Below are 14356 nucleotides of genomic sequence, written 5' to 3'. Positions count from 1 at the left end.
CACTTAGCCCTTTTATCTTCATATATTTCAACAAATGAGCCCCATTCTATGGTGGACGTTACATTTCCAGGCTGTTGTTTAGTCTTCTTGGCCTTGGTTACCCTTCCGCTAGTGGGTTTCATAAACGCTCTGCTTTTGTTGGTTATTTGCTTTCTAGGTTCTATCTTTGAATTTACATTAATTTGTATTTCTTGGATACTAATGCCTTTTTCTACCACAGCATCCATGACTTATTTGTTCCTTATTTCTAAATGTTGAAAATTGGACATGATTTCTATCAATTGTTTTCTTAGTTCTTGGTTTTCATTTTTCTAAATTTTCTATCTCCTGTTCCTGCTGACACAACACGCATACAGTATTACGTTGCATGATTGTAGCGCACCCATCTTTGAGAGAGAGAGAGAGAGAGAGAGAGAGAGAGAGAGAGAGAGAGAGAGAGAGAGAGAGAATCATGAACACCTTGTTTTTATAAAAAAGTAACAGAGAATGGACATGGAGAAGCCCAAATAGAGAAAAAACGAAATGGACTTTATCCTCAGAGAAAAAGTTTATTTAATTGAAGATGTAACAGTGTTGAACAAGTTAGTCAAGAGACCATACAATGGTCAGAAGCAAAATCTTTTAAGATCTACAGAAGGAAAGAGAAAAATTAATTTAAAAAATAATAAATACTTCTTTAATAAGAAAAATCTGACGAGTTTAGTTTGGTAAAACAAAAATTGGTTCTTACAGATGCAATGGAAGCATGTAAAGACGAAATTACCAGTAATTTCACAATTTATTTATTGGAATCAGCATAAAAGATCGGTGGAAAAGTTCCTAAACAAGATCAAGGAAATCTATCAGCAAAGACCAAAAAACTTAATAAAGAAAAGATTGATAATGAGGGTAAAATCCAAGAGAGATGAACTAGAATCATCAGAACTATACAAAAAAATTTATAAACTAAAAGCTAACGAAATTCGTAAACACAGACCACAATTGAGGACATCTAAAAGGAAGAAGCATCAAATTGATGAAAAGAAGACTTGGAACAGGGCGCCAACAGATGTTTGCTTTAACGCATCAAAATGGATATATTATTAACAAAAGAGATGTTGAGATAAAAATTGCTGAAGATTTCTATACAATAGAGATATAAGAAATAACTTTGCCAATAGAAATAATGAAACATCTTAGCCGGTACCAAACGTAACAGTAGTAGAAATAATAAATAAAGCATTAAATGCACAAAAAGAAGCAAAGCAGCGAAAGATGGCCAAACAATTAATTTAATAATTGATAGCGTAGATTTCATAGAAGTAAAACTGGCTGAACTCTACACCAAATGTCTGCAAGAATCCTCCATACCTACAGCTTGGAAAAACTTTATCATTTCAATAATTCATAAAAAAGGAGACAGACTTGAAAAATTAGCGCCCAATAAATTTACTTTCGGCAATATATAAAATATTTACAAAGATCATATTAAGCCGAACAGAAACCCAACTAGACTCTAGTCAACCAACAAGGCAGACAGGATTTAGAAGTCTTCAACAACTGACCATATCCATGCAATTACCCAGCTAAAGGAAAAATCAACAGAATATGACAAACCAATATGTATGGCATTTATAGACTGTGAAAAAGCTTTTGATTCTATCAACATTCAGCAGTAATAAAATCCCTTCAAAGCCAAGGAATGTCTATTGATTCATGTTATACTTTTTAGCTAGGATGACTAGGAATATTTCCCGAAAGCTCAGCAAATAAGCAGTCCAAAATGTTAATATCTACTTTCGGTTGCCTCTTTATTAAATCTTAATCTTTCTAGAAGCAGAAATATCATTTATTACTTCAGTTTCTTTAAACGCATTATACGTAGTTTAGTCAAGAAAATGAGGTTGTCGCATATGCAGATGATGATAATCTTTTCACATCAATTCAACTATCTGAATGTAAACCTGTGGTTGCCGAATCCCTTATTATTATTATTATTATTATTATTATTATTACTTGCTAAGCTACAACCTTAGTTGGAAAAGTAGAATGTTATAAGCCTGAGGGCTCCAACAGGGAATGTCACTTTAACTATAAGCTCATTTAAACTTATAAGACTTGCTTGTCGATTTAAAATTTACTTTTGAGAAACTCATCAAGACTGTTTATTCTTGAGTTGCACAAAAAATTGATCTATTAAGAAAGACCAAATCTTTGGCGATCAATCCTGTCCTGAGTAAATGCTTTACTTCTTTTATTCAACCACGATTTGGGAATTTCCTGACTGATCTTCAGCCGCTAACTCTCATCCTAGTTTATAGGACAAAAACTTTCTGTCTTATAAATCAATTATCCCTGGTCTCAATACTATTATCCAGCACTGTTGTTCAGTTGGTTCTTTGTGTAGGTTGTATATGATTTCATTTTTCATCGTTTGCATTTTGATCTTCCCAGACCTATCTCCTTTACACATAACTACTTATTCAGTCAATTCTAGCAGTTTTGCCTTCTCCATCTTAAGGCTTAATACTACACATTATTCTAGAAGTTTATTCTACCCGAGGCCATATTGTGGAATGATGTCAATCTGGAAATTGAATCGGTGGAACTTTAGAAGTTCAAACTTATAGCAAAATTATTTTTTAAGAGAACGATACAAGTCTAGTTTCATAGTTTATACAAGACTGATGATAGAGGTAACAGACCTAGGTTGCATATACCAATGAATGGTCCAGAATTACTAGAAGAGAAAATCGTAGGTGTAATTAAAAAGTTGAAGAAACCCAAAAGCCTTGGCCATGATGGGGTAACAATAGAAATGCTACTGGCAAGTGGGAATTTTGAACCAAGAAAAATTTTAGAATTTGCGAACAAAATATATAACACAGGATACATTCCCAAAGAGATGACAGATCCATCTTCATTTCTAGCCCCAAGAAACCAAATGTCATAGAGTCGAGTTTACAAAAGACTATCAGTTTAATGAGCAAAATACCAAAAATAATATTATCATTATTAAATAGTATATAAAGTACAATAAAAGCAGAAGTTGCAGAACAGTATGGATTTTCAGAAGGAAAAGGTACCAGAAATGCAATATTCAACATGCACATGTTAACAGAGAAGGAAATAGAGGTACAGAAAGATATTTGAATGTGTTGTATAGACTATGAAGAGGAATTTGATAATGTTCAACACTCCCAAATTATAGAAATTTTAAAAAGCTTAAATATTGATGCCAAGGACATTCGGCTAATTACCAACCTTTATTGGAGTCAGGAAGCCATAGTTGATGTCAAGAAATAAAACGAGGAGTAAGACAAGTATGTGTAATGTCACCAGACCTCTTCTCTACAAATGGAGAAATCATAATGAGAAGTATATCAGGAAAGTTAAGAATAAGAGTTAGAGGAGAAAAATAAATATTAAATTTGCATATGACACTGTGATAATAGCCGACTCGGAAGAGAAACTGCAAACACTTCTTGACATGGTAAGAAGAGTGAAAACATGACACTAAAATCAACATAAAGAAAACAGAAGTGGTAGTAGCATGGAATAACCAGGAAACTCCAAATTGCAACCTCGTAATGGACAGAGCAACAATAATACAAACAAATGCCTTTAAATATTTGGGTAGTACAATAACATATGATGATGTAATAAAGAAGCAGGAAAAAAGAATACTAATAGCAAAAAAATGCATTTAATAATATGAAACCCCTTTCCACAAATAACAGGATACGGCTTCAGACAAAAGTTTGAGCACTGAAAACCTATGTATGGTCCACACTTACTTATGGCTCAGAGACATGGCCATTAAAGAACTTGAAAAATTAAATAAATGCAGCTGAATTCTGGTTCTACAGAAGATTGTTGAAGATCCGATGGGATGAGAGAATAACAAATGCAGAGGTATTGAGAAGAGTGAATCAAGCGAGATCACTTCTAAAAGGAGAGATGGAATTTCTGGGACAAGTAATAAGAGAAATGATCAAACTTTTGTGCCTAACGTGAAAGATAGACAGAAGAGGAGCAAGGAGCCGTTAAAGGGAAAGTTTTTATGGACAGCTTACTGGTGGGTGTAAATGAGAGAGTAACAACTAGATAATTTACAGAGCTAGACACAGGACCAGGTGAAGGCAATCGACAGTCCGCGTCGAGGACATGGCATCTAGATAGACAGATATATAAGACTGATCTTTTTTAATGTTGTTCTTGATATTTTATATATATATATATATATATATATATATATATATATATATATATATATATATATATATAGATATATATATATATATATATATATATATATATATAGTTAGATAGATAGATAAGACTGATCTTTTTTAATGTTGTTCTTGATATATATATATATATATATATATATATATATATATATATATATATATATATATATATATATATATATATTATATATATATAAGGTGTGGGCATGGCTAATAACAACAACATTAACAATAATAAAAGAGTATTCCCAGTTTAAGGACATTTTGTATTCAGCACCCAAAAGCAACTAAAGGAAACTCCGCAGTTACAATATGATATAAAACATAACCTCTTCTCAACTTCCTTGGCGGAAGTAATAAAACTGAACAGCAAGAAGCAAGAAAGGAATTGGGGACGCAGCTTTAGCAAAAGGCTAAAAAACCAAGACACTTTTGGCAACATTGTAGGGGCCATTTGCCCTTTGTCACCAGGGAACCCTTTAGTTGTTCAAATAACATTGCAATAACCATAGCTACCATTGATTATACAAGATAACCACTACAAGCGACTATACGCTAGCAAATACTGTATGAATCTATCAGTTCATTACCGTGATGGCTAGTATGTAGCTGCCATATTTACTGGATTTGAGCAAATTATATCTTCTGGTGTTCCATTGTTATTTCCATCTTATCAAACTTTTTGCTTTTATTTAATTCAATTTATATTTTAAGAATGATGTTTAATCTTGCCATCGTCATATTTGCACTAAATCTGCTTTAGCCACATTTCATACTTTCATTGATTACTAACACAAACTTCTAGGTAGTATCCTTTTACCGTGTGATCCTGTTGACCGGCCAGTCACAAATACACTCTTCTCCTGGAAAGTCCTTATGGAATCAATGTTAAAATGATATCTTTTAATATATATATATATATATATATATATATATATATATATATATATATATATATATATATATATACATATACATATACATATACATATATATATATATATATATATATATATATATATATATATATATATAACATCCTAATGTGAAGCAAGGGAAAGCGGCAGGGCAGAGATGCATCATAAATATTCCAGCAGGCTTTCACCCTACCCAATTTAACATATCTATGACAACACATCTAAGATAATCCTTGCTTGCATGAAAATCTGTCACAAATAATAAAAATTACATTCATCACAGCATGTGCATAATTTAAGATATATTTAAGTAACCTCACTAAGAATATATTATGTTAATATATAAATATATATATATATATATATATATATATATATATATATATATATATATATATATATATATATATATACATTAGAAATGAACCTATAAGAGAGATTACTCGAGTGCCATATGTAGATGAGAATATGATGAAGGGTAGATGAAGATGGTTTGGGCATGCTCTTCGCACTTCCCAAGAGATATTAGTTCACCAAACGTTCAGCTGGGCTCCACAAGGCACTAAAAGAGTTGGAAGACCCAGGCCTACATGGCTAAGGACAATGAAGCGTTAAGTAGGAGATGATGAATGGAGAAGTATTGAATTATTAGCTCAAGATAAGATGCAACTGACGAAATCTAACAAGAGGACCTTTGCGTCAATAGGCGTAGGAGGAGATGATGATGATATATACTGTATATATATTATCATCAGCTGTTACTAGTCCACTGCATACAAAGACCTTAGACATGATCTTTCCCTTGCAGCTGTTTATGGTCTTTCTATGACAGTCCACACCTGCAAACTTTCTTAATTTTTCGATCCATCGTCTTGCCTTCCTTTCCCTGCTTCTTTTGTAATCTCTAGGGACCCATTTTGGTATTCATAATATCCATCTATTACCTGTCATTCTCATTATATATCCTGCCCATGTCCAATTCTTTTTCTTACATGTTGTTAGAATATCCTCTACTTTACTTTGCTCTCGTATCCATGTTGCTATTTTTTCGTCTCTTAGTGTTATTCTCATCATTCTTCTTTCCATAGCTCTTTCAACTGTAACTAGCTTACTGTATGTTCTAAGGCTTTGGTAAAGGCTCTAAGTTTCTGATGCCTACGTTAAAACAGGTAGGTCCCTCTCATTACATACTTTTCAAGATTAAGTTGAAATTTACTCTTCATAATCTCATTTTATTTACCAAAAGATCTCCACCCCATGCTTATCCTTCTTTTAATCTTAGTTTCGTGTCTTGAACAAACACTTACTGCCTATCCTGGGTACGTATATTCTTTAACATTCTCTAGCAGTTCACCCAAAACTCTGCACCGCACATTGGTGACCTGCGGACTCTCAGCTGGTCACTAAAATGTGGCAGTCTCCATTGATTGCCTTAAACCTGTGTATCTCCTGCAACATGACCCACCTACAATACACCTCTCAAGAACATGGCACCCATGTCACATTTAAGTCTTTTTTTAGGGGAGAATTCAGCTACCGCACATTTGTGACCAGGGGAGTGCCCGCTGATCACCAATGTGCGGTACAACTCTTATTTGTTGTCTGCATTTTCAGTCCTAAATTTCTTTGTTCAAATACTCTATTATCTTTTGATATATATATATATATATATATATATATATATATATATATATATATATATATATATATATATATATATATATACTGTATGTCCCATGTCAACAGACAATGAGACATCGGAATGTGGGTTTTTTCACTTTATTACAACACTTTTCATGAATACAGTGTGTACAGCTGATACTCCCAGGTCAGTACCTTGTCTACCGATTGCTCAAATGGTACTGACTAACGGTCGCAAGCAAGATGCAATCTTGCTCTATCAACACGCTAAATTGTTAGGTTTTGTGGAATTCTTCACTGTGATGGAAATATACTGCCAAACACATCACTTTATGATTCTAGGGTCAGTACCCTCACTGTATAAAACACATATTTTGTATAAAGGATTAGGACATTACTACTCCCCCCCACCCCCCTCCTCACTCCAGGAGGAGGTGCGCACTCCCCCTCTCTAGTCTGATCTATGGAGGACACTCCAACCCAAAATAGGAGAGAAATGCAACATAAAATATATACAAAGAAAGCAAGCCCCCCCCCCCCCAAAAAAATAAAAAAATGACAAATTCGGAGATAATTTGTATTTTTCCTAACCATACAAACCTTAGCTATTTATATTGGGTTTACCTTTCGGCGTAGCTGAAATGGCGAGCCATTAGAATTTAACGAGGGTGTATTACCCCTCGCGCTAGTTAGCAGGGGATAGGGGAGTGGTAGCTAGCTACCCCTCGCCCCCCCCCCCCCCCCACACCGGTGAACTGCTTCACTTCACTTAGAGGTAGGACTTGCCTTGGGGGACAGGGCTGGCGGGCAAATATGTGTAAATAGCTAAGGTTTGTATGGTTTGGAAAAATACAAATTATCTCCAAATTTGTCATTTGTTCCGTAACCGAAATACAAACCACGCTATTTACATTGGGTGACTTACCCCTTAGGAAGGATGGAAAGTCCCCAGCCATACTGGCTTTGGCTTTACTCGGGGACTCAGAATCTGAGTGAGTCGCACTCGAGAAAAGGAGTCCCTGCACCTCACAAGTTCCTTGCTCCGCAAGGAAACCGTGTGGCCTACATAAGCTTGTGTGTGAAGGAAGAATTGTGACTCATCCTAGGCAGTTGACCTGGAGTTCCAGAAGGAACTCTGGGTTAGGACGTTCCCAATACCACCTCGTCAGGGTATGGGGGACGCGACAGTATTGACTCAATACTCGGAACACAAGGAAGCATGGTTTACCTGCAGAGGTTTGAGGTCAGCTATGCAGAGACCAGGATGCTGCTTCCCCAGTAGAGGGGACGATGAAGAAAGAAGTAAGGGCCAGACATACTTCTTTCGTTCATGCAGACTAAAACCTGATAACAATGCCCTCAACCTTCTGCTACTTGTCCAAAAAGGAGCCTGAGGTTGGACCAACTGTTGTGTAGCCACCACAGAGCGATAAAAACGTATCGATACTCCTGTGGGTCACGTCCTGCAGAAAGCGGGCTGCGAAGGTCATTAGACGTTTCCAGACCCCAGCTTGTAGCACCTGCGTCACAGAGTAGTTCTACTCGAAGGCGAGGAACGTTGCGATGTATCCGACATCGTGCTGTAGGGCGACGTGACGGGGGAGGGTCTGGATTCAGGTCGAGATGAATGTCCTTGAGTCCGAGCTGAAGAGGTATACTGGTGATTCTCCCGTGTCCTTCCTGTGCTCCCAACCCGGCTGCACGTGAGGACAAACTGCAGCTGTTCTCAAAGTTAACCCCTCGATTCCTTTACTGGAAAGAAGGAGAAGGTTTGGGTCATCTGATACAGAATGGTGACTCGAAATCTTGAAGGAGTTGGACCGAAGGGCCGGGACCCAAAAATTCTGAGTCCAGCAAACAACTCAGGAGCGAACCTGAATGTTGCCTTCCCCTATTCTCTAGAAAGGGCGGAGTCGTACAAGACCAAGAAGATTGCTTACACACTGGCCGAGGCCAGAGTGAGCAGGAGCACCGTCCCCCAGGACGGAATACGATCAGAGACCTGACGTAATGGTTCTTGAGAAGATCTCTTAAGGGACAAAAGAGTGCGAACCATGCTCCATGGAGGAGATCTCACTCCGACTGGGGGCAGATATGTTCGCAGCTTCGCATGAGCGAAGAAAGGTCCAGCGGAAAGGAAAAAGTCTATTCCTTTTAGCCTGAAAGCCAGGGAAAGGCTGAGCGACAGGCTTCACTGCCGAGAGCGGCAAGGAGTTTCCTCCCACCGAAAAGCAATAACTCCGTTATTGCTGGAGAAGAGGCCTCAAGGGAAGAGGTATCTCTCCCACGACACCAACCACAAAAGACTCTCCACTTCGCCTGGTAGACCCCTGCGGATGACTATCGCAGGTGACGCGACCTCCGCTCCGCGACTGCAGCGGGTTGTCTCTTCTTGAGGAAGCGGCGTAGTGTCTCCAGGCGTGAAGCCGAAGCGATGCAACGGCTCGTGAAAGATGTTGTAGTGTGGTTGTTTGAGTAGCCTGTGCCGTGGGAGAAGCTCTCCCGGGAGTTCCGTCAGGGGAAGCAGAGGGTCCGGAAACCGTTCCGCGTATAGTCACAGTGGAGCTCCCAGGGCCATCGAAAGGTTGACAGACAACCTGGTCTTGTTGAGACCCATTCTCAACAGACAACAATGGTGGGAAGACGCAGGGGTCGATGTTGTCCCACCATCACCGGAAACCATCTTGCCAAAGAGTCTTGGGGTCTGAGACTGGGGGGGAAGAACACAGAAGCTTGAAGTTCCAGGCTGTCGCGATCAGGTCCCCCAGGCCAGGACTTGCTGGTTACTGAAGGCCAAAGACCCCCAGGTACTCTCTATCAGCGAGGCTCTGCTCAGATAGTCGGAGAGAACATTCCTCTGCCTGGAATGAGCGAGCCGATAGTGGTATTGAGAGGACCTCGGATCATCTCGGTACCTCTACTGCAAGATGCGAAGGTATGAAAATGCGTCCCTTGCTGGTTGGAATATGCCAGTGCCATGAAGTCGTCGCACACAGAGCGATACGGCAGGAACTGTAGGATCTGTAAAGGGGCCAGACTACGGCCCCTAAGCCTGCCTGAATGATGGAGAGGTATCCTTCAGGTCCTGACCATAGGCCTGAACCGGAACATGCCCCCCCCCCTTTTCTTTGACGAGTCCGAGAACAGCATCAAAATGTGGGGAAAGGACGAGAACATCCACTCCCATCAAGAGGTTCCAGAGGGCAACACCCATTGCAGGTCTAAACATTCCGCTGGTCCCATAGGGGCCAGAAAGTCCGGTTAATCGTTGCTTTGATACCACCGGAATTTGGGCCGCCTCACAGGGAACTTATCCTGAGGCGACCGTTCGGGACTTTACACGGGTCAATGAGGAAAAGAGACCCAGGAAACGTTCCAAGGTAGGGCTGAAAGCTCTGCTTGACTGGGAACAGGTAATGCGACTCTCCTCAGCCTTGCCACAGTCAACTGAAGGGAAGGCTCGGAGAAGGGGGCAACAGCATCTGGCGTCCCCAGACGATCACCCATCCAAGTACTGACCAGACCCAACGTTGCTTAACTTCGCTGATCGGACGAGAAGCGGTGTTTTCAACGTGGTAAGGCCGTTGACTCGATATCATGGCTAGATACTCCAGATGTTAGATACTCCAGATGTTGAGGCAGAAGTAGAGAAGGCTCCTAACAAATTACCATGATCCTCCACTCATGGTCAGGACCCGGAAGCTTGTCCCGGCGTTGAAGAAGGTCGAACCCGAGCCTACTGGAGTTGACCAGACCTCCAAAAGGCGAAGGAGGCGGAAGCCTGCTCCTGAGCGGCCATGAGGAAAGCAGGGAGAGTTCTCTGGGGAAAAAACTGCGATGCCGCGGCGGGATCGCCACACCGCATCTTAAGCAGGAACACCTGTAGTCTAGGCTGAATTCCAAGAGATTCCTGGAAGATGGATGGAATGGAAACTGGAAGTACCCGTCCTTCCGATCCAGGGCCTAAGGAGTCCTGCCGCCTTGTTACCAGTCTGATCGATTCTGCTGTTCCACGCTGGACGAAGTTTGTTCGACAAACTTGATCAGAGCTGAAAGGTCGACGACGAAACTCCCGTCTCAGATGCTTTCTTACGAGAAAGGATCAATTGAAGAAGCCGGGGGGTAAAGCCGTCGACAACCCTATGGAGGACCTTCTCCTAAGGTATGGATCATTCTGGCCAAACGGGCAAAACTCTTACCGACCCCATGGCATAGAGGTTCAGTGACACTGAATTCGCTGACAGAGACGGAGAGATGGTAAGAGCGAGGCGCGATATCCAAGGCTGATCACGAAGATCGAGCAGGAATCGGCATCGGGAAGCTGTTATCCGGATGAGTAACCTTAGGCATCCCCCCAGCGTGAGACCTGCAAGGGGGGGGGTTGCCAATCCTAGAGTTTGTGAACTCTGCCGCTCCCTCTAGGATTATGGCCCCCAGGGAGAGCCTCCCGTGCTACCTGTCCCTGACAGGAGGGGACTGCTATTGGACACCCTGTCTTAGCTGCCGTAGCCGGTCCGATAACTTAGACCGACGAGGCTGAAAGAAGAGGCGCTGGAGGCCTGCAGGGTCTGGAAGAAAGCGCCTTGGAGGAGTGAAAACGGAAATAGACTTCCTCCGCACAACCGCTGTCCATGTCTCTGTCCTTGGGCACAAACAAGCTCTTCCCAAGGATGGAAGAGTGTCTGAGCTTGTCGACATCCACGGATAAGACACCAGAGAGGAAGCCCTCGGTCACTGCGTCTAGATGGTCCAACATCGAGTTTGCCCGCAAGTTCGAAACTTGGCGGCAAAACGCCAAGGTGCTTGAGCCCGAGAGGAGGAAAGTACCCATGATCTTCCTGGAGCTTCCTTGTACAAAACCTCGGGTCGCAACCGAGGAGGGAAAGGACCTGGTAAGCCCCTTCCACGAGATGGAGAAGAGGATGGGCTAAACCAGTCACCCCTTGCCCGACAGAGAAATCTCGAACGGAAAGCTCCCTGGCAAGACCCTTCCAGGGAATGACGAGGAAGGGCTAACCCAGGTTCTGGAAAGAAGAATGTTGCTCAGACCTCCCTGAAGATTCTTCCTGCTCTTTCATGTGCTCTGCGTTTACGGGGTGAAGACCGTGTTCTGGAAATACGCTCCAGAAGACTCGCCAGGCTGGCCATGTTGCGAAACCCCGACGGGAATCGCGGTCGCAATCGCCCTGGCGCTCGCGCGATGGTAAATCAATGGTTTGCGCGTGGCCGAACGTGGAAGCGCCCATGCGCGGACACACAGGAGCGCAGACGAAAGTGCACGAGGGAGCGCAAAAGGAGGGCGAGCGTGGTAGGAAGGGTGAGAGCTGGTGGTCGGAATCCAAAAGTTCACAGGCGAGCGATGACCCGTAGGCGAGCAATGGATACTGCAGGAATCGAGCCGGCGCTCGCGCGACGGAACACCATCGGTTGACAAACATTGTAAGTCTGATGTGTAGTTTATTTTGTCTTGGTGTGACGAGGATGATGGACGCTGCTGACTGTAGTGGGTTTAAGGAGAATCTTTTTTCAATCAGCCAAACGCTGGCTCCTGTGCTGATCAGCGCTCGAATAGACTTATCTGGTACGTCAATCCTAACTACTAACATTCTTAGCCGCCCATTAGTATATACGGGGCACGTGCCAACGACCTCGCTTGCAATGCCGCAGCTCCCTGGTCCTCTCCCTAATGCTGTGGGGGTGAGGTCAGGGGTACCAATGAAGGTCCCAAGTCCGTCGTAGTCACTCCCACTGCTACCTAGGCTGCTGCTTCTGATGTCATGCGGGGGGGGGGGGTCGATCTCCCTCGTCTCCCCCTTCGTCTGTTTCCTTTTCTTAGGATGTTGGGTGTTGGGTGGTGTGCGTGTGCCACAGCCTGCTCGCCGACGGCGTTTTTTGCTCTTGAGATAGATGACCGTAGGCCTGACAAGTGTAACAGCGGGGGGATCCTTGGGTGGGGCACTCGACTTGTCGGGGCCCCTCTCCCCCACACTGCCAACATCTGAAGACTCTTCTCGCCTGCTGACTGCGTTCTCCCCTCTCCTGCTTTAGCGGTTAGCGAGTGCCTCTCGTGGCTGCCAACTTCTCGGAAACGGGGCAGTCATTCTCAGTCATTTTTTCTTCAGGCAAACTGTCTAGAATGTTTGGTACCGTCATCACTACGTCAGCTAACGAGCGATTGTTATCGAACAAATAAAAACATTAAGACGGGTTTACTAATCTACAAATATGTTTACGGGCAATTGTTTTTTTATCACCTTCTTGGAGATTGGCACTCCAGATAGCAAACGAATCACAATCGCGAAAAATGCGAGTTGCAAAACTTAGAAGGGATTCACCTTTCCAAAATTTGGGTTTGTAATTATCTTTTATGCACCCCTTTCTAGCATCGGGTAAGGCATATGTCTCAATTAAACGTTTTATTTCGGTATAACTTCTTCAACTGTCTTGTGGCCAACACATTTATCTCCATTGCCAGAGCATCTTTCAGCAATCTAATTACTTGAATTGCGTTTTCTCTTTCAGACCACACATGAGGCTACTTCAAAATCTCTCAAAACATTTTGATCGATTGAAACCCTTCATTTGGCCGCTAATCATCAAAAGGTCTAACACTTGCCTGGAGTTCTGGCAGTTTTCGAACTACGATGTTATCTTCACTTGGCTGTGCATGTGTACTTTCACTTGTGTGCTTTTGAACTTCATTTATGTATGTCAGATATGATGTAGTTGCGCGCCGCTCCTCTTCTCGCTCAACCAAGAATCTGCTCATTAACTCTGCTAGGTTATCTAACTTATTTTCCAAGTCCTGCTTGATGAGGGCTGATCTGTGAGGGGATAGCTTCTTCAATGTCAGGAAGACTGCCATGGCCTCTACAATGTTGATGTGAAAGGTCTTGAACAGGGATGACCAGGTCCCTTGAGCTTTCCTTTGATGGGAATGACCTCCCCATCCTTCCGTCGAGGCATCCGTGTGGATGACTACCGATGGTTGAGGTGGTTGTAAGGGAATAGTCCTTGCTAGGCTCTTGACCTTAGACCACAGCCTCAGAAGCGATCGCAGTAAGGTCGGTGTCGGTCTCTGTTGAACTCTTCGAGCGTTTGATGCGTATCTTCTCCAGACTCCTGATGCATCTTTCAGCTGTGCTCTTACCACTGGGTCTGTTACTGCTGCAAACTGGAGAGAGCCCAGTACTCTTTCCTGTTGGCGTCTTCAAATCCTGATGGATTTCAGTAGTCTCTTGACAGAACCCGCGATCTCTCTCCTCTTCTTTGGTGGAATGGAGAGGCGATGTGACTGCAAGTTCCAATGGATAACCATTGAAACTCTTGAGCTGGAGAGAGGCGAGACTTCTTGTAGTTGATCTTAAAGCCCAGATGTTCCAGCAACTGGATCACCTTTGTGGCTGCCTGCAGACAAGCAGTCTTGGATGCTGCCCACACCAGCCAGTCGTCCATGTATGCAGCTACCTGAACGCCTTCTAAGCGTAGCTGTTGTATGACTGCGTCCGCAAGTTTCGCGAGAATCCTTGGAGCTATGTTTGGTCCAAAGGGGATGGCTCTGAAGAC

General features: G+C 42.4%; 1 protein-coding gene and 1 non-coding gene across 2 annotated transcripts in view; both read right to left on the bottom strand.

Annotated features, from left to right (window-relative positions):
* The window catches only part of LOC137620693 (protein mono-ADP-ribosyltransferase PARP3-like), a 307977-nt gene that overhangs the window by 275840 nt on the left and 17781 nt on the right, over positions 1-14356 (bottom strand). The window lies entirely within an intron of this gene.
* Positions 10261-10379, bottom strand: LOC137630085 (5S ribosomal RNA). The gene has a single exon (XR_011041643.1). It is a non-coding gene; the product is annotated as a 5S ribosomal RNA (ribosomal RNA).

Source organism: Palaemon carinicauda, chromosome 2, assembly GCF_036898095.1.
Source record: "Palaemon carinicauda isolate YSFRI2023 chromosome 2, ASM3689809v2, whole genome shotgun sequence".
Taxonomy (NCBI): Eukaryota; Metazoa; Arthropoda; class Malacostraca; order Decapoda; family Palaemonidae; genus Palaemon; species Palaemon carinicauda.
Note: the sequence above shows the minus strand (reverse complement) of the source record. Positions and strands in the feature narration are given on the sequence as shown.